General features: G+C 39.5%; 1 protein-coding gene across 2 annotated transcripts in view; it reads left to right on the forward strand.

The window, feature by feature from the left end:
• Positions 1-25812, forward strand: part of CTNNA2 (catenin alpha 2) — a 478676-nt gene that overhangs the window by 1498 nt on the left and 451366 nt on the right. The window contains exon 1 of one of the 2 annotated variants that reach the window (XM_058024126.1): positions 4842-4907. The exons of the other annotated variant lie outside the window; for it this stretch is intronic. The gene's annotated coding sequence lies outside the window, so the exon portion shown is untranslated. Of the gene's footprint in view, positions 1-4841; positions 4908-25812 lie in introns of those variants that run through there. 2 annotated transcript variants of the gene reach the window in all.

Consider the following 25812-nt stretch of genomic DNA (forward strand, 5'->3'; position numbering starts at 1 on the left):
ATAGCACAGCAGCTGATGCTACAGCACAACTCTGTGAGCCTGGATATCTAACGTGTGTGTTGTCCATTACCTTGGCACGTATTCCTGAAAAAGGTTGGATTTGTCAAGACTGCTGTGAGTGCTGGTGTGTTTTGGAGTGCCAGGTGGATGAGGAGCATAAACACGGGCAGGCTTAAAGGATGCTGCTGATGTGAACACCAGATTTTCCTGGCTTTGTGGCTATTACAATGCTGCTGGTTTTCCTTTCTTACCTGTGATTGATACAGTGCATTGTATCAGCCTTTTCATACTCCAGGTCAAACGGGATTCTTTCTAGAGGAGAAAAAGTACTGACATGAAGGGTGAAGTTCTGCACTCAATTGTGTAAAAGCTTGTTTACAGAAACACCACCTCAGCTGGGTGCAAGGGAGCTGTAATTCCATTAACAGGCTCTGCTGGTGACAGAAGCCTCAACAGGAAAGCTCCAGTGTCACTCGAGCCCTTACATGGAAATACAACTGTAATTCATGCAGATTTGCTGAGAGCTCTTTTAATATTAATGTTGAGCATGCATGGTACTACTGAAATGCCTTTGAAGCGCTGAAAACCAGGAGTATTTGTAGACTGAGGCTCGGAAGCCAAAGGAAGCAATTAGATCTCCTGCTCTGACCCCTGACTGCTGTAGTCAGTTGGATTTCACCCAGTTACTCCTGAATGCAGTAACGTGCATTTGGCTGAAGCATGTTTTCCAGAAAAATTGGAATTTTGATTGGAAGACAGTGAGAGGTAGAGGATCTGCTGTTTATTAAGTTATTTGGCTTCAGCTTCCAGTGACTGGTTAATGATGTGCCTTTCTCCACTGTGCTGAAGAACTCAAAGTATTTTCTTACCATGGAAGTATTTATCTGCTGTAACCCAGTATTCCCTCTCTTTTCTACTTGAAAAACCAAGTGAGCTGAAATTCTTTAAATTTGTCACTGCATGCATTTTCCTCACAACTCAGTTTCTGGGGATTGTTTTTTTTTTCAAATCCATTTTTTCAGTATTTTTATGAAAACGTGAGCTGGATGCAGCACGCCAGAGCTTTGTCTCAGGAATGTTTTGTGTGTTTAAATATTACCTCTCTGGTGTTACTCTCCTGCCTCTGCATCACATTTACATGTTAAACCTTCATTTGCAGCCCTGCATTTTGATCTCCTTTTCTCTGGCTACTCTCACTGTGGCAAACCCTTTGCAGGACTGTTTCTTTCCACAACGAGTTCATCATTCCCTAGACTGGCATGAGTTTTCCTGATTGCAGCTTTACAACTTTGTACGTGGCTTTTTTAAATAACATTTTGATTGATTATACCCAACACTCCTGATGGCTTTTTGGAACTGATTTATCTCAGTTATGTAGCACTCTATCAATTTATACTTGTGCAAATTATGCCATGATTTATGGTGTAGACTTACAAATAATTGAAAAGGTGTTTTGTGGTAGTGGCTCTCCTTTGTGGATCTCCATGATAATCTGGGTTATGTTGTGATGAGTTCTTCTCACAAGCTGCTCTTTTTTCTTTTTGAGGTGTCACTTAACCAGTTCTTCACCAGTTTAATTGGCTCTGTTTGGTTGTCAGGCTCCCACAGAACACTGCACTAATGCCAGAGAAGTTTATACAGGCAGACAGATATTTCTGCCAATTGGAAGTAGCAATCATTTTAGAAAGGCAGCTTTCATTATTTTACTTCCTACTATTTGTTACAGAGTTCTGAGGTATCAGTTGAGCCCCCTATAATTTCTCTTAAATTATTGTTTTATTCAGAACTGCCATTGTTCTTACCTTACTATGGTTACAGCCACAGCATATTTGTAACCTAAATGTTTATTCAGACTGCTGGAATTACCCCAGGATTTTCAAAGTTCCTAAAAATCTGTGCTGGAAGGACAGAGAACTCCTTGGACACTTCTGGGAGTGCTTCTCCATGGTGATCTTTGGTCCTGCTGACCAATAATATTTACTGCAGAGTAACACTGTTTTAACATGGTATTTACACTGAGATGGAAAAAGAATTAATGTTCTCATGAGGTACCAGGGAATCATCAACTTCTTTACACATGCAGAATTACTTTGTGAGTGCATCTGCCCTTTTGCACTATTGGTGTAGCTCAGAGTCCCTGTTTAGCACCACACCTGTGTGACAGCTGAGATTTCTTTTGTTCCTGCAGTTCCCCTTTGCTTTTTTTTTTTTTTCCTACTGCCAAGAAATGTCTTCATCCTCACCTATTAGTTTTTTACACCTACTCATTAAAAAAGTATGATTTTTTTCGTCCCTTAACACTTTTCCTCTTGTTACATATGAATTATAACCACAGTATTTATTGAAATCTGTTTTGTGGCCAAATTGTAGTAGTTATGACAATGCCTTGCAGGCATTACATGCTGTCTGAACACACCAGCATGAGATTATTTTTTTTTTGCCTTTCTAGAACAACAGAAAGATGTTTTGTTACGTTTTAGGTGAGTGGGCTTTGCTTTTAATACAGTTTATTCTAAGGCTTGGCTAAAGAAAGCTGAACTCTTTATCCACTTGTTCCACAGTTTGTTCACAGGCGTATAAAGCAAAGGAATATTTTGGATTTAGATATAATATCAAATGGCCATGGAAAGATGAAGGGCAGCTATACAGAAATAATGAAAAAAATATCACAGAATGGTTTGGGTTGAAAGAGACCTTAAAGCTCATCCAGTCCAATCCCCTGCCATGGGCAGGGACCTTCATTATCCCAGCTGCTCCAAGATCCAATGTCCAACCTGGCCTTGGACACTTCCAGGGATCCAGGGGCAGCCACAGCTTCTCTGTGCCTCACTCACAGGGAAGCAGAAGTAAATAAATAACACAATATGCAGTTGGAAATGAGAAGGGCAATGTGCAGAAATGAAGAGTAGCAGCACTAACCTGTTAGTCTTTACAGTGGCATGCTTAGGACATAACTTGATGGGAGGTTTTGTGGCTGAGGTCTGTAGGAATTGCTCCCTCAGAGCTGCTTTAGGTGAGATGCAAGGTGGAGATGTGAAAAAGACCAGAATGGGAAGATGAAAGTTACCAAAAGAAAGTTGTATTTCACAGGAGGGTGAGAGCTACTCCCGACTAAGGTAAACTTGTTGATTTCGTATAAACACTACATTTGTTACATTTGTTGGGATTGAGTGCTGTGAGAACATTGCCGGGGCACAGCTTTCCAAGGGAGCAGGGGCAGCTGAGGCTCTCACACCTCTCTGGAGCTCCAGTACTGATGGGGGAGATCCTCCAGCTGCATCCACAACACCTGAACCTGGCTGGGAGCAAACTGAGTCCAGCCCGCCCTGAGCAGCGCTGGAAAGGAGAAAAGACAGGATTTTTTAAAAGACTACTGTAAAAAAAAAAAAAAGTTGAAGTGACAACAAAAAACAGAAACCAGTTGTTTTTTTTTTATATATAAAAAAGTGGTTGGTATGGCAGCCACTGGAAGTTCTGTTAAGCACTGTTAACACCACTCTAAGTTCTGGTGCCCCCAGTATAAGAAGGACATGGAATTGTTGGAGCAAGCCCAAAGGAGAGCTGAGAAGTTGCTAAGGGGACCAGAGAGCATCTTCCCCATGGAGACGGGCTGGGAAAGCTGGGATTGTTCAGTCTGGAGAGGAGAAGGTTGTGTGGAGACCTCACAGCTCCTCCCAGTGTCTGAAGGGGCTGCAGGAAATCCAGAGTGGGATTCTTCATCAGGAACTGCAGTGACGGGATGAGTGATGTGTTCAAACTGAAAGAGGGGAAATTTGGGTTAGAAATACAGAGAAATTCATCCCTGTGAGGATGATGAGGCCCTGGCACAGGGTGCCCAGAGCAGCTGTGGCTGCCCCTAGATCCCTGGCAGTGCCCAAGGCCAGGTTGGACAGGACTTGGAGCAGCCTGGGACAGTGGAAGGTGTCCCTGCCCATGGCAGGAGGTGGAACAAAATAGTCTTTAAATAAGTCCCTTCCAACCCAAACCATGCCATGATTCTATTCTGATTTTAAGTTATTGCATTGCTTCTTACTGTCTTAGAGGGATCCATGGTACATCTAAATATATCCCAGAGTGATAACACTGTTGTATCAAGTCTTTGGTTGGGCAGGCTCAGCACTCTGCAGCTGTAAATGAATTTTGTATCAGGTTTCTGGATAAGAGCTCCACATCTCAGTTTTCCCATGGTTTCCTCAGCATCACACATGGAGTGAGCAGTGATATCTGGTTCCAAGCACTGGTTGGTTACAGAAAGGCTTTCCTGAATGTTTCCAAACACTAGCATAGGTTCAAGTCATATTTATGCAACAAAAGATCAGCTGCTCTGGGGAAATAAACTGCTGTGACCATCAGTTACCAGTACAGTTGGTTGCAAGGCAGGATTTTTGTTTTCCTTGTGTTTTGAATAATTTTTTGTTTTGGCAATAAACAAACAGGTGAATTTTAAAATTGCCAGCAAAAGGAACAATCTTTCCCCTAGCAGGACTCCCCCCACCCCCCTACGCATTTTATCGTTTCAGATGTCTTGTGCTGTCATCAGACAAAGCATTTTAACTTTTTAAGGGGCAGGAGGAAAGCTTTTCTCTAGTTTTTCTTTGGTTGTGTGGGCAAAGCACACCTTTCCTTGGAGTACTTCAACTCTGCTGAATCAGCATTTTCTGATAGCCAGGCTTTTTTTTTTTCTTCTTTTTTTTTCCTCCTTTGGAATATTTTTTGTCTAGCTGTGCTTTTCAGCCACATCAGCCCCTGCATTAGTATTCTGCTACAGAGAACAGTGGAGAGACATTTTCAACGTTGCAGCAGAGACTGCCCAAGTTTTCAGGCTTCTTAAGTAATGAGAATTGCTCAGTTAAGGGAAGCTGAATCCTGTAACATTAAAACCATCTCTCAGGGGTTGCATTTGAGAGGTAAGAAAACCAGTAGATTTTGTAGTTACACAAAAGAATTTCTGTGTTCAGAGTATTTTAAAGATGTTTTTGTAGATACTCCACTCTGCTGTTTTTACTGGTGTTAACAGTCATTATTGTGTGACATTTCTTTCTCCTGTGGACTTGTCCCTTTCTTTGAAGCTTTGTATTAAAAAAGCAACAAGCATATGTTACAATGTGCTTAATGCAGACAGGAATATTCAAATGGAAGGCAATTTGAGTGTAAGTGGAACTTAAATTCTGAACACAAAAAGTGGAAGTGGTTTTGGTCAGGGGAGGCTCCCAGTTGCCCAGGTGACTTCTGTAAATGGGGCTTAAGCTTTTAAGTTACTTAAAGCTTCTAAATGGATTATTCACTTTGCCCTTTTCTACAACTAATCAAGCTTAATTTTTAATATGCTGTTATTTACTAACAAAACCCACTCACTCCTGCATATTTCATTTTTGTGGCATTTCTCCATTAAAGCCCATTCAGCACAGCAGGAGCAGCTGAATCTCTCAGTTCTCTCAGTTGTTCTTGTAAGGAAAGCATCAATTGGAAATATTCCTTATGCTTTAAACACAGAATCTGTGTCCATCCTGCGCAGAGCTGACAAAACCACTTTTATCAGCTCTCTATGTCTTTTCAAGCATCAAAAGAAACTCCAAAAGACTTCTTCATAGAGACTGAACTTTCAAGTTAGACTGTGGAGTAAAGCACTTAAAAAATGTTGTAAAATGTTGGTCAGCACTGGTTTTAGTTCTGTTGCAGTGCCATCATGTCAGTGGCAATAGTTGTGTCCTTTCCAGAGGATCCACACAAAGAAAAATGAATAAACTCTTTCAAAAGGAAACATAAGAACTCTTTGCAAACAGATAATGTGAGGGACTTGTTCTTATGTAATTAGGTATTTTTTTTCCTCCTTTGCTATCTCTAGAAAAACATTTAGTTGTACTTCTTGGGATAGTGAAATTTCTTCTTCAACGCTTTTCTGTAACTTTAATGCAGAGGGTTCTGTAAATTAATATTTTTAAGTAAATGAATGAACATAAATCAACAGAAAATAGGTGTAATATCCTCTGTCATTAAATACTAACTTTCTTGAATGTTGTTATCAGGCTTCCTTCCAGATATAAAATTACCAGCTGTGATAAGTTACTCGTGGTTAATTCTTCGTGATATTTGTGGAGAAACTTTGAATATAGAACCCAAATACTATTTTTTTCTTCTGCATATCTGTAAAACAATCATACTATGAAAATGGTTATTTTATTTTTTACAAGAAGAGAACAGGATTGATTCTAGGATTTTTTTATTGTGACAGAATATTTAAATAAAATTGTGTCATCTGTGCTTGGTTTTGATAGAGAATTTGTCAAAGTGCTTTATAAATTGTTATCCCATGGTTTCAAATGTTGACTGTTCAGATAAGAGACTGTAGAGACTTATAAGGAAAGGTATAAAATGGATAAATTCTAAAATATGAAAGGAGAAAAATCCAGGGTAATCAGGAGAATAGTAAAATATAAGGAAAATATATTGTAAAATACAGGAAAGCTGATTACTTTAATTCTTGCAATTAAAATCCACGGGTGACTCTTTAAAATGAAGTTAGAGAATAGCAAAGAAACAACTTCCATAAAAGTGCCATTTGTTATCTTTTTTTATTTTTCCCCCTTAATGGGGTCAAAGTGAGAGGGATTCACATATTTTTATTGCAGCACATGAACTCCTTCCTAATTCTTGTGCAGCTAGTCTTCAGTGCGTACTATAATCAAGTCAGAAATGCAAATTCAGAACTACAGCTGCTTAGTCTAATTTTAAACGTCTCTATTATCTCCGTCATCTCCATTCCCAGGGCTTGGATGCTCCCAGAAATACTTCTAAGAACAAGAAATCCTCAGGAAGGCTGTGAGTGAAGGAGGACGAGGTGGAGCAGGGGGGAGGATCGGGATGAAAATGCTGTGACAAATGTCCTGCTCAGCAGGAGCGCTGCTGGGAGCCCGCAGGGTCTGCTGAGCTCTTCCTTGCCTCCCATGGGTGGCCCACGCTGCCCCTAAAATTCAAACTGAATTTTATTCAGTGCGTTTTGGACTCTTGGCCTTGCTGAAGTGTTGTTTCTGGGTCACATCTGATAGCCAGCAAGAGCAGGGAGGTGGAGAAAAGGAAAGAGGGGAGCTGTTTCTATCCTGTGATTTAATTTTCCTCGCGTGGCTCAGGGAGAATTCTGTGTGTGGCTGAGGCAGCAAACTGAATCCCGCCATGCTCTCACACACTTTTGCATCCTTGAACAAAGTTGTTTTTTTTTTTTTTTTTTTATTTCACACTCAAATTCCAATCCTTGCATTCAGGCCTGAGCCCAGGGGATGCAGGTGAGAGTGGAGGAAGTGCTCAGGTACTAAAGAGCAGTGGGGACACAAATCCTGGGCAGGATTGTCTTCTACTGATGCAGGGTTTGGATGAAAATCAGCATCAAATCTTACACACATTTTATCATTCTCTGTATGTTTTCCTTAACCTTCTGAATAATCTAAGTGCATTTCCAAAGCATTTTCTGCAAGTACTTTGTGGTTTGCTTTGTTCTAATTCTGTGCTTACTACCAATTTTGTTTACAAATTCAGCCCAAGAACTAGAGAATGTCTGTGTTCAGATATTTACCTTCACTTGGCTGGGTAAGAAACAACATTTCATTATTGTTTTAAATTATATTTAATATATTTAATTATAATTTCCTTAATGTGATCAGTGAAACTGTCACCTTGCTGCTTGTGGAGTCTTCTTGGAGCACCAGCCAAAGGTATTGAATGGTCCCAGGTGATCTCAAACGCTGCAGCACAGCCTAATTTACATGACAGAGTAGTATGGAAGCATACATTTTGTGCAAACATAGCCAAAAAGCCTTCAGAATTAATGTCTCGAAGAAGTTGAGAAAGCTGAGTGACTGTAGTAGCCATGGTAACTTTTTTTTCCCTTTTGCTTTTAAGCAGAAACCTCAGTGATTACAAGGCTCCGTGTGAGCCTTAAGCTGGGGATCTGCTCAGCAAGCTACAAATGTGGTGGCAGCAAAGGAAAAATCCCAGCTAGCTGGACAGATTGAACACAGGGAGAGCAGTGTGGATTGGAGGCAGAAATAGTAGGCTTGCAAACACAATTAGGTTGAGAGCTCTAATTGTGGCAGAGATGCTTTTTTGGAGGCTCCACACTCCGTGCTCTCCTTTTTTGCTGCTAGTTTTAGAACTGTTTTGGCTTGACATGTGCTGAAGCTGCACATCCCCTTTAGCTCAGATGCTGCCAGACACTGACTTTGGACTGACAGATCCTTGCAAACTTGGTTGCATCCTAAGGGCGGAGTCAGCTTAACTTTATTTTAATTTTTTTTATTGCTTTTGGGTTCACAAGAGTGATGCTGAGATGCACTGACAACATGAGTGTGTTCAGGTCTCTTGTCAGCTTAATGAGTTTATTTTTGCTGGGTGGTTGACAGACAGCCAAAAGAAACAAAAAATTACTTAGCCCAAGAACAGCTTCTTGGCTGGTTTTTCATAAAAAGATCAGTCAGGAGGAAGAGGAAACACTAGAGATGGGTATTTTTAATATCCATAGTTTTCCATAATGGTGTAAAAATGGGGATCTCTTTATTTTGCTCTCTCTGAACCATAAACGCATTAAAGGTGGGGTGAGAGTCTGTTCTGTTGCCACAATCTCCAGAAAAAAGTTTTGTGCCACCCTCGGGGTGCTGCAGGATTTGTGATGTCTAAAGCTTTTCCTGGTTAACCCTTGGCAGATAATCCACAGTAATTAAATATTTCTTGCACCAGAGTGAGATGGGCTGTGGAATGATGAGGACATGGGTGGATGAGGGAAATCAGTGTTTGATTACACAAAAGGAACCTTTAAGGAAGGACTGAAAACCACATTGCCCAGAGAAATGCCATAGGAAGTGTATCAAGGCCAAATCTTGGATGTGTGGACACATTGGGAAATGATATCCAGCTCAGGATATTCTGTGATTCCATAAAATAAGACACTGGAGTTGAAACACTTCAGGTGTGCTTGAAATCACTGCTGAGAATTGCACAGACTGATTGTGCCTCCAGAATTTTTGAGTGACTTTCTACACTCCCCCCTTGGCTGGGCTGGTTCGGATGTTTCTCTTTCATTGCTGTTTTTCGTTAATAACTTGGTTTTCATTGGGGTGAAAGCAAGATCATGTAAATGAGGAAAGAATTTTGAAGTCACTCTTTAAAGAAACGTGGTTTTAATAATTTCCACCTTGATTTAATTGGAAATTGGAATGGAAGTGCTGCAATGCTCGGGTATGGGAAACACAGCAAAGCACAGCTGCTGTGGGACAGGTACAGCACAGCAGCACTTTAACAGCCTCAGGTACTTAGAGGTCCTTTTATTAAGAGGGAAATAAATAAATACAAAAAAAGAAAGTCCTGTGTCTGAGCAGGTAAAACTCCTTTATGTATTAAAATAAAACTAAAGCACCCATGTTGAATTTAAACTCCGGTCTTCACTTAATCCTCTTTTTGCAGTAAATTCAGTGCCTTGAATCTGAAATCCATTTCTCCAATTTCAAGAAATGTGCAAAACATGAGGAACACTTAACAAGGACTGAGTGGAAAGATTTATTTTACCAGGAGCCTCTTCCAGTGTTGCAGATGTTTTCTGGCTGTCTTGTTTAAGGGACTACTTTGGGTATTCAGATTATGCAAGATTAAATCCTTCATCCTCTGAAATTAATTACAGAATTTTCATCAGTGTTGCAAAGCTCTTACCCAACATTTCTGGAGCTGGTTCTGCCTTTGGCTGGGGATTGTTTCTGTGTGTTTTAAGTGGAGCTGGAGCCAGTTCTGTGTGCTGTTACAGTGATGCATAAATTGCTTCTATCTCTGGAAAACTCAAATGTTTTTCTGTGTTACCTTGTAGAGCAGTCATGAGCACTGATTGTGTCTGTTACATGCTTTAGAAAGCAAATGATTTATGTGAGCAGGAGGTTTTTTTCTATTTTAACAATTAAAAAAAATTAGCAATAAGTGTCTGGTACATCAGCTCTTCTTTGCATCTGATTTCTGAGCTGCTGCAAATACACAATACATAGTGCTCAACCTTTCATTTTAATGAGTTATTTTTTGTGTTGTTGTTGAATCCAAAGCCTGCTTTTCCTCTGAAGTGAGAAGCTTCTGTTGTCATGTTGGGCCACTAGAAGAAAACATTACAGGTGGATTTAATTCCCTAAATGTGACAGAGAGACCTGGCAGTGCTCAGCTTTGCTCTTCACTTAGGGCACGGGGCTCCTGCAGCTCTGATTCTGTTCAACATTCTGGGTGATAACTCAGTGCCAGAAATAATCCCAGCCTTACCAAAGCTCTGAGTTACTTGATAAATTTCACTGCATTTCTCCCCAAAGGTGCTGATGTGGGTGGAAAGATGCCCTGGGAGGAACCACAACTCAGGGTCAGTCTTTAGTGGGGCAGGGTACATGAAATAACGGGGAAATTTCATGAGAGAAACAGCATTTTGCCAAAGTGAAAACAGAATTTAAAATTTATTAAATTCTGGATATTACAGACGTGTGTATCTTATGTTCTGTGTGATTAATCTGAATTAACTCTGGGCATGTTTCTAAACACAGAGTTCTGTGGAAAACATCACAAGGAGATGCAAGATCTGTCAAGGGCATGATCACAGTCAGCATGTTAGAAAGGTTTCATTATTTGTTCCTCCAAGGAAAATTTTGGTGTCTGGGAGAAACTGTTGTGTTTTCATTTTTGGATCCCACTAAATAAAACAGATGGATTTGGTGGAGATGTGTAATCACTTGGATTTCTTCTGTCCCAGCAGTGATACCATACCACCCCTGACAGTCCTTGCACATGTTTAATCACCATTAAAGAAGGTATTGGGTTTTTAATCTTATTTATCAAGTTCCTCTCATGAAAATGCAAAGCAAAAACTCACTTTTACTGAAAGGTGTCCCTGCCCATGGCAGGAGGTTTGGAACTAAATGATCTTTAAAGGCTCCTTCCAACCCCAACCACCATGTGATCCTATTATTTTATTATTTTAGGAAATATTTTATGAAACATTTTAAGAAATGATTTTATTATTTTAAAGAAATAATTTTGTTGAGAGTCATTCCTTAACTTCAGACCAAAAAAGTAGATGCTTATATATTTCTAAATAATGGAGAGAAAATTATGTGCCAGTAATATTTTTAAAGCTAAAACCATTTGAATGGGTTAAAATTGAGTTCTCCACAATATTGTGAAAAAGCTAAAAAATATGAAATGCTGTTTTTTATTATGATAAATTATTGTGCTTTGGTGATTCCCAGATATCTTATGTGTCAAAGTAATGAGCACTTCCCATGCTGAATTAGTTTTTGCTAAGTTAGGTTCTTAAGCCAGAGGAAAAAATTAATTTTTAAGAGCTGCGTTTCTGTGAAGGTTGTTACAAAACGTGAATCACTGTAGTGAGGCCTCAGTAAAATGCAATCTATTATTCCCTGTGTTTTATTTCAAGCCAGCTGAATGTTGGGAGATGCTTTTATGCTCCACTGTGGCTCAGAGTTGCTGCGGTCCAATGTTTTCTGTCCTGGTGCTATTTTTGTTGCTGCTGTTTGTGTTGAAGGCTTGTGATTTCATTAACAGTTATTTTAGAACCTGAACAACCTGACAGAGGGCTAAATAGAGCATAATTCTGTTTCCCATGTAGATAAGCTCAGCAACACATGAATAAAAATCAGGTTGGCCTCTCCTCCACGCTTCACAAGTCTCCCGTGTGGCTTTGGGGGCCTTTGGGAAATGGGACATGTTATCTTTAATTTTTTAAATAATTAGCATTGCTTTAATCCAAAGTGTATTTCTGGATGAATTTGCAAATAATAAAAGATGTTGTTGTTGAGATTCCTTTATTCCTGGCTGTTTTTGTCTGTGTTTCTGGTATGGGGGAGTGGGATGGGTAGCCATGCATTGAATGAAGGAGTTAAACAATTTTCCCCAGACTTTGAACCCATTTAAGGTTGTGATAACCCTTGAAATAACCCCAAACTTGTGTCTTCCACGTTAACTGCACCTGTAAAGTCATCCTGAGGGAGTCCTTGTCACTCAAGGTGTCACAACGCAGGCTGGTGGCTGTCCTCAGAATGAAATAACTTTGATTAAATTACACAGCCCCTCCTGATCATTGTTTTTCTGGCCCTGAGGATGGTGTGGTGACCTTCTGCTGACACTACACAGAATGTGAGGCTTTGTGGATGAATTTGAGATCTGCCCCTGAAGTTTCAACCAGAGGTGCTTGTACTACACAAGTTCTGCACAAGTTCTACCAGTGTGGTATTTGCTGGGTCCCCTGATGAAGGAGGAATTGATGAATCTGACTCCATGATCTTAGAAGGCTAATTTATTATCATATCATATCATATCATATCATATCATATCAATCATATCATACTATATTTTACTATATTATATTATACTATATTATATGACACTATAGTATACTATATTTTATTACATTATATTATACTATATTTTACTATATTATATTGTACTATATTATGTTATACTAAAACTATACTAAACAATAGAGAGAGGATACAGACAGAAGGTTACAAAGGATGATAATGAAAACTCATGACCCTTGCCAGAGTCCTGACACAGCTGGCTGTGATTGGTCATTAAGTAAAAATAAAAACAATTCACATGAAACCAATGAAACATGCACCTGTTGGATAAAACAATCTCCAACCACGTTCCAAAGCAGCAAAACAGGAGAGAAAAATGAGATAATTATTGTTTTCATTCTTCTCTGAGGCTTCTCAGCTTCCCAGGAGAAAAATCCTGGGCAAAGAGGATTTTTCAGAAAATATAACGATGACACTACCAACTTTGTTTTTTGAGGTTATCTCTGTGACATTTGTCCTTTCTCCACATTAGGTTCCATGTTTTGATATTTGTATTCATTTCATGTGATTTGCTCAATATAAGAAAACAAGCCTGTGCTACGTTTGTTTTTAAGTGAAGAGAAAAAAAATGCCTTTCTCTGGGATGATGACAATGAGCTGTTTATTACCACAAGCTGTGCATTTTATTTTCTTTTACTTAGAAAGCAGTGATTTGTCTGAATTTTTGGAGTGGTTTTTAAGTGAATAATGATATAAGAGCCTTCTTACTTGAGGCTTCTTATAAATGTAGTTATTTATATGAGGAAAAATTGTTCAAGCCTGGATTATTTATGTGGAGGAGAAAACTGGCTCTGGATTGATATAATTTTTCTTTCCCATCTGCTCTGAAGGGAATTTTTTTTCTCTGTGAGCAATGAGTGCTTGCTTGCAACTTTGTTTTAGATACTTAGGAACTCCTTTCAGTACCTCCCTTAATGAAGTGATCCAATTCCAGCCTCACCTTGTTCTTCAAGGCAAACTTTGTTCTCCCGTGGCTTCAAAGAGGTGTTGCGGCCTTTCCCCTTTCATTTTTAGCAGACCTGGTGTCATCAGGTGGTTAAAAAGTAGAACCAATTTTTTTTTTTTTTCCTTTAGCCTGGTGATATTTTCATGTTTTTTCCTTAATTTTCTTTTTCTAACAGCAACTAAGAAGATTAATTGCACTTTGCACCCACCCCCTTTTGATCTCACTTTTGGTGCCAGTCCCATCCTAAGATGCTCCAGTCCATGCCTGGAGCCTGGGCTCAGCCTCCTGAGGGAACTCTGATGTCAATTTGCCCACCAGATTGTTTCCAAATTCTGTCACTGGGAGTGTGCAGTTGTTGGTTAAAAGAGCATCCAAGCAGCCTTCCTAAAGCATTGTTAATTATTGACAGTGAGGAGAGACGTGGAGGGGGTTTATATCAATAAAATCTCTCCTACCTACAGCCAAGAATGACCTAATTTATTTCTTTTTTTTTTAGGTACACCAGCAGGATTTGTCTGTAAACAGTTTCTAAGCAACAGCTCCCTGTCCTCTAGAAAGAATGTCACATTTTATCCCTGACTCCTGGGTCTTGCAGCCCTTCTGCCCAAATCTACCCTGGTTTTAGGGGGGAGCTTGGAGGAGCCTCTTCTGCAAGGATGGTTCTCCTCTTTTGTAGTACCAGCACCCACCCGGGGCTCGCTGAGGTGCTGGAAATTAAATCACTGTCTCCCTTCGTGCTGCTTTGCTGTCACAGGCCAGCACTGTGAATTATTTCTGTGCAGCTTCATAAACATTCTGTAATGATCAAAGAGCCCGTATTTCTACTTCCATTTAAATCCAGGAGGTGACAAACCAGAAACACCTTGGTAATTTTTTTTTTTTTCCCTTTAAATGATTACATGGTTTGAGCTGGTTTTAAGGGAAAAAAGTGAGTTTTCCCCACAGCACAACAGTTCTCTATTTTCACCAAGACTTGTGTGGCATCTGTCTCAGATTGGGGGAAATTCAGAGGTAAAGAAAAAGAGCCCTTTGTCATCAGGTTTTGATTAACCCTGTCCCTGGAAGTAAATGTTTAGTTTGTTGAAGATCTGGGAGGAAGAAGAGTCACAACCTCATCAGTTAGCAGAGGATGGTGGGACCTACAGAATTATTTTGTTCATTTTACTAGGTTATTTTTAATTTGCTCTGTTTTCTTGCTACTGTGGCACAGTATTTCAGTTTGAAAAATTGTCTTGCTGCTTTTATTAACAGAGGAGGCCCGTGGATGTTGGAACAGTTTGGATTTGAGTAATGGCTATGATTGATAATACGGGCTGTAGCCTATGGCCTGATTTAAAGGAATTGTAGAGTTTATTTCTTCTCTAGATGAGGTAAAATGATAGGTCTTGTGTTTGAGAAAAACAGAGCTCTCTGTATGTTTCCTCTGCTATTGTGAGGAGCTGTCTAGCTTCTTACAACTCTCTTTGATTTCAAATCAAACAAAGGAAATAGAGATATCTGCCATGCACAGAATGGGGAGTGGAGAAAAGCAGTGGAGGCACTTTTCTGCCTTGCATTGAGAAATAAAAACGAGTAGAAGGAATTCTGTGGGAGAGGTTAGGTGTTATGATGTGCAAATGGAAAGCACAACAAGAAAAGAAGTTGAAAATACCTGTCTGTTTAAAACTTACCATCAAAGTCAAAAAATCTGGGGTTAGAAGATTGATGAAACATGAGCTTTTGAAGAACTTTTTTATGAAAAGGGCAATAAAACTAAGATTTGTGATGTTCTTACTCTTTAGGGGCTGCTAGGATGGCTTGCTGTCAAATACCATACAAACAGGCTGATGAAAGAGTGAGAGTAAATTCTGGTTTTTACTGTTTTCAGCGTTCTCGCCTTCTCCATTACATTTTGACCAAGAGTAGTGTATCATCATAAAATTCAGACTGAAAGTGAGCTTTTGGGGCTTTGTGCCTTTCTGCTCATTTCTTAGGTAAAGAAATGGTAATCTCAGGCAATCCCTACCAATATTTGGCTGATAATTCCCTCCAGCTTTGGGCCAAATTTACCTGATTATTTGTCTTCCCTGTAGAATAATTCCCCATTATTATCATTAGTTCTCTGTTATTTCATTATTTCTGTCTTATTATGTATAAATAATGGATAAATCTCACTGAAAGAATGTCTCTGTTACTTAAATATTCTGCTGGATACTAAATATTCTTTTCTGTGCAAGGCAGATTCTTGCACCTTTGCAAACTCTAGGTTTATAGAAAAACCTCCCTTTTCATAAGCAAACCATTGCAGCTTTGTTTCCTGCATATATTAACAAAATGTTTGAAGATTGAAGGGAGTGAACATGCAGTGAGTCATCTTTTGTGGAGAATAAAACCTGATAGATTTGTGAATGAAATCCAGCTTTGGGAAGTGGAGCATGTAGTTTATTGTTGCTGCTTTTTGGGCTTGTTCGGGTTTTTTTTTTTTTTTGAGTTTATTTTTGCTTTTAACAGATGTGTGAGGAAGGTTTTAATTAAAGTTGGGAAGTGCTGTCTTATACATTTGTAAATCAGCAAATACTGGGATGAATTGAATTTAATATGGGTGGGAATATCTGTCTGAGATGTTTTGAAAAATTTTTGGGAGTGCCTCCTTTGGCTCTGTTTCAGGAGCTTTGATTCCTAAACCTAAACACAAACACGTGGATGCCTAAAAAGTTTGAAAGTGAACTGAAAACTGAAAGTTTGATGAAGTTCCTTGACTTTTATGTGTTAGAGCAAGTGTAGGATTTTAGCAGAATTGTGGGTTAGTCTGATGACATCTCTCTGAATGCCAAACTCTGCCCCGTGTTGTACAGAGATTTCTCCAACTCAGAAAATACTAAACATGCTGATCACAGGGGAAGTGAATAATGAAATCTGTCTTTCTTTCTGTGGTGGTGGTTGGATACAAGAGGATGTGTGTGGTGTGATGGATCCCTGGATATTCCATCCAGCTCCAAGAACCAGCTGCAAATGGACTCCCTGAGTCTCAGGGCTGCAACTGGACCAGAGTTTTTAGTTAAGGACAGAAATGTTATTGTTTCATGGATTCCCTCCTTCATGTTCCCTTCACTTCTGAAACATCCTGCTGCAATTGGTTCCAACAATCTGAGGGGACAAATGTTGCCCTGTTGGGTGGTTTGGAATCTGATGGGTGAAGAATTGGAGGTGCATATGAGTTGTTGTGCCATAGGAGATGTTGTGAGCTCTGTGCCATCTGTCTTCACACAGAATCACGGAATGGTTTGGGTTGGAAGGGACCTTAAAATCACCCAGTCCCACCCCCTGCCATGGGCAGGGACACCTCCCACTGTCCCAGGTTGTTCCAAACCTTTCTCCAAGGTTCTCTCATCCCAGGGATGTGAATGTCCAAGGCCAGGTTTGATGAGAGAAACTTGGAGGTAATCAAATTTCTTCTCTGGGATTTATTTGAAAATTGAATTATCAAGTGTGTTTAGACTCTCTTCATATGGAAAGCATTCCTGACGTGGAGACTCTACAGATCCATCTTCTGGTTCTTCCAGACCTTTGTGGAGGTGCAAGGACATGAGGCATTAAGAGTGTAGATGTATAATAGATAGTGACATACCAGTATTTTGCATTTTTTTCCTGAACAAAGCTGTGCAGAGCTTTACTTTTTCAGAGGGCTCTGGGATCAGTTGCTATCTTCAGGCCAACCATTTAACATGTAAGGTAGAATTACTTTTCCCCATGTTATTCCCATGTTGTTCTTCATTTTATGCGCTGGTGAAAAATGCATTTTCATTACCCATTTTTGCCCCTGGTCACTGAGCTTGATAATATCAGCAATCTGAACAGGGAGATTTATGATGGAGTGTTCTGCTTTATTTATTTATTTCTATTAATCATTAGAAATGATTTACTTTTCTCTTTCACTTCACTCTTGGCCTCCTTTTCTTTTCCTAGAGTGGTGGCAGGAATTCCTTCTGGGGGCTGGTGATAGAGGGAAGTTATGGAGGGGAGATGTGAGGTTGTGCTTTACTCTCCAGAAAGCTCAGAATCCAATTAGATAAAGGAGTTAATTTAACAGGCAGTGTAATTATACTGCATGGACTGAAGTTCTGCGACGAAGTAGGAAAAGCTCAGAGAGGATGAGGCAGAATTTGTCTGGAGACAACTTCACTGAAGTGTAGCCAGGGATCACAGGAGAGGAAGAACTTGGTTCTGAACGGGTTTGGGACTAAAACTGCTACTGTGGAAAACATCTGAAACAGTGATCACAGAAATTTGGGTTCAAAGCCTTGTAGGAGGTGGGGGAAAAAGGCAAATTCACTTTGGTAGTGTTTAATCTCCAAAGAGAACTACACATGCAGGGAGATATGATTAAAAGGCAATTAAAAAGAGCACTTTGGGATTTTGTTCTTGAGAAACTTCACAGAGTCATAGAATCATTTAGGTTGGAAGAGACCTGGGAAATCATAGAGCCCAACCATTTCAAGGAAGTAAGGAAAATAAATAATTCTCATTAAAACAGAAAATAAGGGAAAGGCAATGAGGACTCAGGACAGCAGCAAAAGCTGCTTTTAGATAAGACAAGTTTTTAAAAAAAGTATCATAATGTGCAAGTATTCAAAGCCCAGAACGTTACATGGGAGGCCAAAAATATTTCTGCAGAAACGTTCAAGATGTGAAAAGCAATTATGAATCTTTTTCAAGTGCTTTGGAAGCAAGAAGTGTTGCAGAGAGTTGGCAGCCAGCAGCAAAAGGAGGTAGGAAAGGTAAAATGCAAAGAAGTTGAGGCCCAGAAGAAAAAATAGGGAGAGTCTGAGCGTCCTTGTTCTCAGGAAGCTTCCAGAAAAGATGGCTGAGACTGAAATGTTGGTTAAAGGTGTTTTACAGGAAACAGATACAATGAGTGATATCATGTCACTAAAATTGAATTATTTTCTAGCTCACCATGCATTGTTGCCCTGCCTCAGGGGTCAGGTTTCATAGCACAGAGAGCATTGATTAGATCCTGCATTGACATTGCCACTGCCTGCCTTTTGCCAGTTTGTAGCACTACTTAATATATTACTTCCTTTGAGAAGGTGCCAGTTTCTTTTTTTTTTTTCCTTTTTTTCCCCCTTTTTTCCCCTTTTTTCTCCTTTTTTTCCCCTTTTCCCCCCCTTTTTTCCTTTTTTTCTTTTTTCCCTTTTCCCCCTTTTTATCCTCTTAAATTCCTTTTTCCCTTTTTCTTTTTTCTTTTTCCCCTTTTTTCCTTTTTTCCACTTTTCCCCTTTTTTTCCCCTTTTCCCCTTTTTTCTTTTTTCCTTTTTTCCCCTTTTTTTCCTTTTCTTCCCTTTTTTCCTTTTTTCTTTTTTCCCCTTTTTTCCCCTTTTTTCCCCCCTTTTTCCCCCTTTTTTTCCCTTTTTTCCATTTTTTCCTTTTTTTATTTTTTCCCTTTTCCCCTTTTTATCCTCTTAAATTCCTTTTTCCCTTTTTCTTTTTTCCTTTTTTTCCCTTTTTTCCTTTTTTCCCCTTTTTCCCTTTTCCCCCATTTTTCCCTTTTTATCCTTTTAAATTCCTTTTTCCCTTTTTTCTTTTTTCCTTTTTTCCCCTTTTTTCCCCCTTTTCCCCCCCTTTTTTCCATTTTTTCCTTTTTTTCTTTTTTCCCTTTTTCCCCTTTTTATCCTCTTCAATTCCTTTTTCCCTTTTTCTTTTTTCTTTTTTCCCCTTTTTTTCCTTTTTTCCCCTTTTTCCTCCCTTTTTCCCTTTTTATCCTTTTAAATTCCTTTTTCCCTTTTTTCTTTTTTCCTTTTTTCCCCTTTCCCCCCCTTTTTTCTCTTTTTTCCATTTTTTCCTTTTTTTCTTTTTTCCCTTTTCCCCTTTTTATCCTCTTAAATTCCTTTTTCCCTTTTTCTTTTTTCCTATTTTTCCCTTTTTTCCTTTTTTCCCCTTTTTCCCTTTTCCCCCCCTTTTCCCCTTTTTATCCTTTTAAAGTCCTTTTCCCCTTTTTTCTTTTTTCCTTTTTTTCCTTTTTTCCCTTTTTTTCCTTTTCCCCCTTTTTTTCCTTTTTTCCCCTTTTTTCACTTTTCCCCCATTTTTCCCTTTTTCCTCCTTCCCCCCCCCCTTTTTTTTCCCCTTCTTTTCCCCTTTCTTTTCCTTTCTTTTCCTTTCTTTTCCCTTCTTTTTCCTTTTTTTGTTTTGTTTTGTTTTGTTTTTAAACCCTATCATTTTCCATCCTAATCCTATATGAAAACTCTTTGTGTTCCACCAAGGAGCCTGTAATAATTTATTTACCTGATAGCCTTAAAGTTTCATTGCCTCTTTCGAGTTTATCTGGATTCCTTTGTTTTTCTTAATCTTCACAGAGATTATTTTTATTTCAGAGACACTGATCAAAGATTCACTATCAAGATGAAAACTGTATATGAAAAGTTCCCCTGTGGAAAAATTAATCTGATGTTAGGAAAATTGCTTTTTTTTGAAGGACTGCCATTTCATTGTCACCTATTTACTTCTCATATTTCCTTTAGCCTGCAAATACTAATCACTTGTTAATTAATCCCATCAGAATGCAGCTTTTTATGTATTTATGCAAGAAGTTACTGCTAGTTTTAATGTTGGTAAAGAGGAAAATGCATTTTCTGTCTTTCTCCTTGACTTGGGGGATTTTCAGTTCCAGTAAGAGAGTGGAGAGGTTTTGTGAAGACTGAAAACCAGATTAGATGTGTTGGTTTCCTCTGTGGTCAGAGCACAGAGTGATGGTAATTGCTTGGACAGGTTGCAAACAATTCAAAATACAACTCTGCAGTTACTGCACCATTTTGTCTTGGATTTTCTGTTAAATATCTCTCTCTCTATTTTTTTTTTCTCTGTGTTGGTACTATTCCCTTCTGTATTGCTTCTTCAGATTCTTCTCAGATCCATTAGTGGTGAAATCAGTTTCCTTCTGAGAATAACACCATAGCACCAGTGAAAAAAAAAATACTTTAAAATCTTTAAAATGCCCTGCACTGAACCTCATGCAATAAGTTAGAATTTTTTTTGTGTGTTTAAAATTTCAGTTCTTTTTAGAACAGGTAATCTTTAAAATTTCCATATTAATTTTAAAAAGGGCCACTTAGAGGATGTGGCAGTGCAGAACCAGAGGAATCTCAGATTTATGTCATCTCACCATATGGGTCTGGCTGCTGCTTTTCCAGATGAGTGAATTTGGAGGATTCCCAGTGAAATTCCTGACGCAGGCTCTCTCTCACTGGACCTGGATAGCCTGTAAATGTGTGGTTATAGGTGAAAAAGCACAGTTCTAGAATGATGGATATTTAAAGGATCAAACACTGTTCTTCAGACCTCATTATTTAAGAGGTATAGAAAAATTCCACATTTAAATGCTATTTTTTTTTTTCCTGGCATAGGGATTGTTCTAAGTTTTAGAGGTCAGCCAGGTTTCTTTCCTCTGTGGAGTTAGGACTAAACCAAGCAAGCTGAGTAACTTCTGTGTATTTGTCTCACACCCTGCTGCTCTCTCCTTCCCAAGAGCAGAGATTTGTATCTGGAAATCCAAATATTTTCCCTCTGCCATTTCCTAGAGTGCTTTCCCAAGACAACTGCTGGCCTGCTTTGGGTACAAATGGATGGGGTCAGGGCAGTTTCTAATCCATGACAGCTCCAGGTTTCTTTGAAGTCCATGGGTGTCCTGAGCATCCTCTTCCAGGCTCAGCAGAGGGGATGTTTGAACAGCTTTTTCAGCGTAGCAGACTTCCCACCAACTCCACAAAGCCTCTCAGCTGTTTAAAATTCATGTGCTCCCAGCTTATTAAGGCTGTTTTTCCTCTCTTTTCTCTGCATTTGTGATTCTTTCACCTTCAGTATGTCATAGGAAATCCTGTGCAGATTGAAAAGGCTGCAGAACCCAGCTGTCAGTCATAATGCCTCAGTCTTCCTTCAAATCAGTTGTTTTCAAAGGACAAGAAAATTGTTCATTATACATATATTTAATGAAATCACACTGCTCATTGAGTTTATGCAGGTTTGCCTGGGGGTGGGAATAAAACCATGATCATTTTAAACATAGCATCAGTTCCTGTTCAGCCTTACTGTAAAAAGGATAATAAGGTTTTCATTACAGTCTTTGCTTTTCCAGAGGTTTATATCACCTACTCATTTACTCATTATAAGAACATTACATGGAAGGTTCGTGTACTAATCAAATCCCATTTGCAGAAAAATGCTCTCCAAACAGCATTTCCACCTGCTCCAGAACACAGGTGGTTTGTAGAAATTGCACTGAAACTTCCAGACACTTTCAGAGAGGAGGAAATGTCGCATCAGTGTTCTCTGTATCATGCTGCAGGAGCTCCCTGGTTTTTATTCCTCTGTTTCATCTCATCCCAGGAGTTTTGCCATGTGAGAAAACGCTCTGAGGCTGGAGCCCTTCTGCTCTGGAGCCAGGCTGGGAGAGCTGGGGGAGCTCACCTGGAGAAGAGAAAACTCCAGGGAAAACTCACAGCTCCCTTCCAGTGCCTGAAGGGGCTCCAGGAGAGCTGGAGAGGGACTGGGGACAAGGGATGGAGGGACAGGACCCAGGGAATGGCTCCCACTGCCACAGGGCAGGGATGGATGGCATATTGGGCAGGAATTCTTCCCTGTGAGGGTGGGGAGGCCCTGGAACAGATTCTCAGAGAATCTGTGGAAGCGTCCAAGGCCAGGTTGGATGGGGCTTGGAGCACCCTGGGGCAGTGGAAGATGTCCCTGCCCATGGTGGGGGGGGAGCTGGATGATCTTTAGGGTTCTTTCCAACCCAAACCAGCCTGGGATTTCATGAACATTATATCAGCACTTCCAGACTGAATTTCTGTTTCAAGAAAAAAGAGGGAGATGGAAAACAAGAGAACTTCACCTTGCTGTTGTCATGTGGGTAGTGATGGTTTCTGTAATGGTGTTTATGACTCTTTGAGAGAGAAGGGGAGGCTGGGGTGTCACTGCAGTACCTTTGGGTCTGAGTCTTTGTTCTGAGCATTCCCATTCTGTTTGTGCCAGGTGCAGTGCAAACACCTGGCAAAACCACTCAGCCCTTCTGTTCCAGGTGAAAGCTGGATTTTTGCAGATGGAGTGCAAACACAGAGTTAGAATTGGTCACCAAGGCAAAGCTTTGTGATACCAACCCATCCCAATCCCAGCCACTGCTGGGCTTCCTTTCATGGTGCAGCCAAGCCAAGCCCTGGGAGGAGGCTGAGAGGAAGCAATAAGGGAAGGGATTTTTGGAAGAGTTTCCTTGAAGGTGTCTGTGCCATTCACATTCTCTGATAAAATCCCTTCACCCAGGATTCTTCTCCTGGGAAGCTGAGAAGCCTCAGAGAAAAGGAAAACAATTCTTATCTCATTTGCTTCTCCTGTGTTGTGCTCATGTGGAATGTGTTTGGAGATTGTTCACCCACAGGTGATTGTTCCATTGGATTCTGCTGTGAGTTGTTTTCACTCTTTGGCCGATCAGGGCCAAGCTGTGTCAGGACTCTGGAGAGAGTCAGGGGTTTTCATTATTATCTTTCTAGCCTTCTGTAAGTGTCCTTTCTGGATTCTTTAGTATAGTTTAGTATAGTATTCTTTAATATAATAAAGTAATAAATTAGCCTTCAGAGAACATGGAGTCAGATTTATTCCTGCCTTTGTCAGGCCATCCCTGTGAATACAATGGGTGTCAAGCCCAGCCCTTGAGAGGGTGCAGTGTTACCTGTTTAACAGTTTGGTCAGCTGCTTTTTGGGATGTTTGGAGCTGAACTCAATGTCCTGTTGCAGAAAGCTTATTTTGAGTAATTCCTTAGCTCCAGGGCTAAGTCAAGCAGCTCCTGTTGATGATTCTCATCTTGTTCCAGCTCCTGAGCTGTGCTCTGTCATATGTGCACAGCTGATGTGCCCTAAATTAACTTTCATTTTAGAAATACTTACTCCAAACCTGGATTTTTTTTTTCTTGGTTTCACTCAGTTTGTTCTGCACCTGAACAAGTCCTTGCGTGAGCAGAACTGGGAGCAGAGCATGTGGATGGGAAGAGGTGGTGAGGAGCAGGTGGATGCTGCTGAAGCCATCAGTGCTGCAGCAGGGAAGGCTCATTAAACTGCAGCCCAGTGGGTGTCTGAGTGAAGTTTTGAAAAGCTTTAAAAGTGAAGGTGAGCAGAGTGATGCAGAGAGGTGATTTAGTTCTTGGGAGAAGTTTGAGAAAGCACTGACTTTACAAAAAACTGAAGTGCCTTTGTAGTAGTTTTCTGAGTGCATGTGCTGGAAGAAGATTGCTGCTAGCAGAGTGCAGACAGTGAGGTGCAGGGTGATAACATCAAGAAGAGGAGGGGGAAGCGTTGCTCCAGGTATAGGATGAGTCACAATGTCACAAGAGCAGTGTCTTGGAAGATTTAAGTGTAGGTTGGATTGAAGAACATAAGAAGAAATCCAAAAATAATACCTGTGTAACGGGACAGAGATAATAATTTCATTTTTGACTGGGAGTGTGATTCTCTAGATAGAAAGTTTAGAGGCCACATGACTTCCTTCTGTGCTTCTTGTTTCTTGGTAGCTGCTCTAAAAGCTGAGTATCCAAACTGAATGCACCATGGCAGTTCTGTTGCTTTCCATATGACCTTTAAAACCTTTATTCTCTCCTTTCCACACTATTCCCACTCCCTTCAGAATCAGTTAGTTTTGTTCTTTCTGTTTTGTTTTACTTCAGGTTTTTTTTTTTTTTATATTGCGTTGGTTTTCATGAATAATCTCAATTTACCAAATAATCAGATTTTGTGGCTGAACTATTTTTGTGCTCCCTTTATCCTTGTGGTAATTGCAATTTCCATCACGTTACCTCTTTTTTTCCTTCTTTGTTTTTTAATTCTTTCTTCTGTAGGAAACAGAAATGCTTGGGGAAAATATTTTATTTCAAGTAATGGACTGCCAGCTTGAACAGTATGAAAATCTTTCTTCTGAGGAGTCTTAGGAACATTTAAGCTGATTTTCTGCAGGCAGGTGGATAATGGATTGTATCAGGGAGATTTTTGTGCTCGTAGCAGGCAGTTAAAGCATTGGATTTGCTCAGTGCTTGTTAGTCTTGGTGAAAGAAAGGTAAAGCAAAAAACATTATTTGGAGTGGTTATTTTGGTCACCTGAATGTTGATGTCAGTCTTGGGCAGTTGTTCCACATTTGATTTAGGGGTGCAGATACTCTTATATCTCACTTCTGGTTTTTTTTTTTTTTTGTAGCAGTGAACATAGTTCTGTTGATTTTGGGAGGCAAATATTGGCTGAATAAGCTCTGTATTGATACTTTGGAACAAGTGAAAATTTACTGAAGAGTTTTCTACAAGTTACCTGCAAGGCTAAACTTAATCCAAGCTGTGTGGATTAAGGCTGAAGTCACAATAAAATCACAGTTTGAATGGAGATGTATTCAAACAGTATTTGATAATTTCAGTATTTTACTTCAGTTTTTTATTGCTGCATTCATTGTTAATCAAAAGCTGGACAAAAATATCAATCATCATTAAATCTATTAATTTCTGCCCTCATGCATGCTTTTGAAGAAACTCTAAATTATACATGGAAATTGGCACAGAAAATCATGAGGTGGAACATATTACATTAACATTTGATATTAAACCCTCCCCTCCCTTAGTCTGGGATGCCCTAGGTATAATTTCAGGAAAGATTTCAAGCAGAACATTTTTGTATGATGGAACTTAGACTCATTGCAGGGATTAAACAAAGGTAGAAGAATTCAAATGTTAAGCAGGACTGAAAATGCCTCTGTAGGCATTTTTTGTGTTTCTTAAAACACAAAAAATTTTGTGTTTTAAGAAATTATCATATTTTAGAATAATGATATGAATTAGCAAATTTAAATGAGTTAGTTTTCCATTTATAGGGCAATAAAAGTATAGTCAAGCTCTTCGATGGTGCAGTTGTGCTATTAAAAACTTTTCTCAAACACTTTTAAAGTCAACAGTTCGCTCATGATTTACAAAAAAATAAGCAAATGACCAAAAAACTAGAGAGATAATTTGCATAATATTGTTGTGAACTTCTCTGTTTATAAAAGAAATAATTACTGGGTTGAAAAGAACTGCTGATTTGCCTAAATGCTGAATTTCCTGTTTGTACAGCAAACTTTATGTGGCATGAAATCTTAAATGACTGAGAAATCTCAGCTGGGACCTGCAAATGCAAACATGGAATAGAAAGACAGTTCTAGAGACAGTGATTTCTTGATTTCCTTCGTGGAATTATTGAACTGCTGAGGTTGGTCAAGACCTCTGAGATCACCAAGCCCAACCATGGATTTAATGGCGAATTTGTGGTGAATTTGAACTGTGGGATTGACAGAGGAAAAGCCTGGGTCTGTTATTCCATACAAGAAATAATTGCATCAGATGTATTAAATTTTTTTAAATTTGGAATTTAAAAAAAGGGTGTTTTTTTTCCCCCACCCCTTAATTGCTATAATAGATCCCTCTAAGCCTTTAGAGTAATAGTGCTTCATG

The sequence above is a fragment of the Melospiza georgiana genome, chromosome 5 (genome assembly GCF_028018845.1).
Source record: "Melospiza georgiana isolate bMelGeo1 chromosome 5, bMelGeo1.pri, whole genome shotgun sequence".
Classification (NCBI taxonomy): Eukaryota; Metazoa; Chordata; class Aves; order Passeriformes; family Passerellidae; genus Melospiza; species Melospiza georgiana.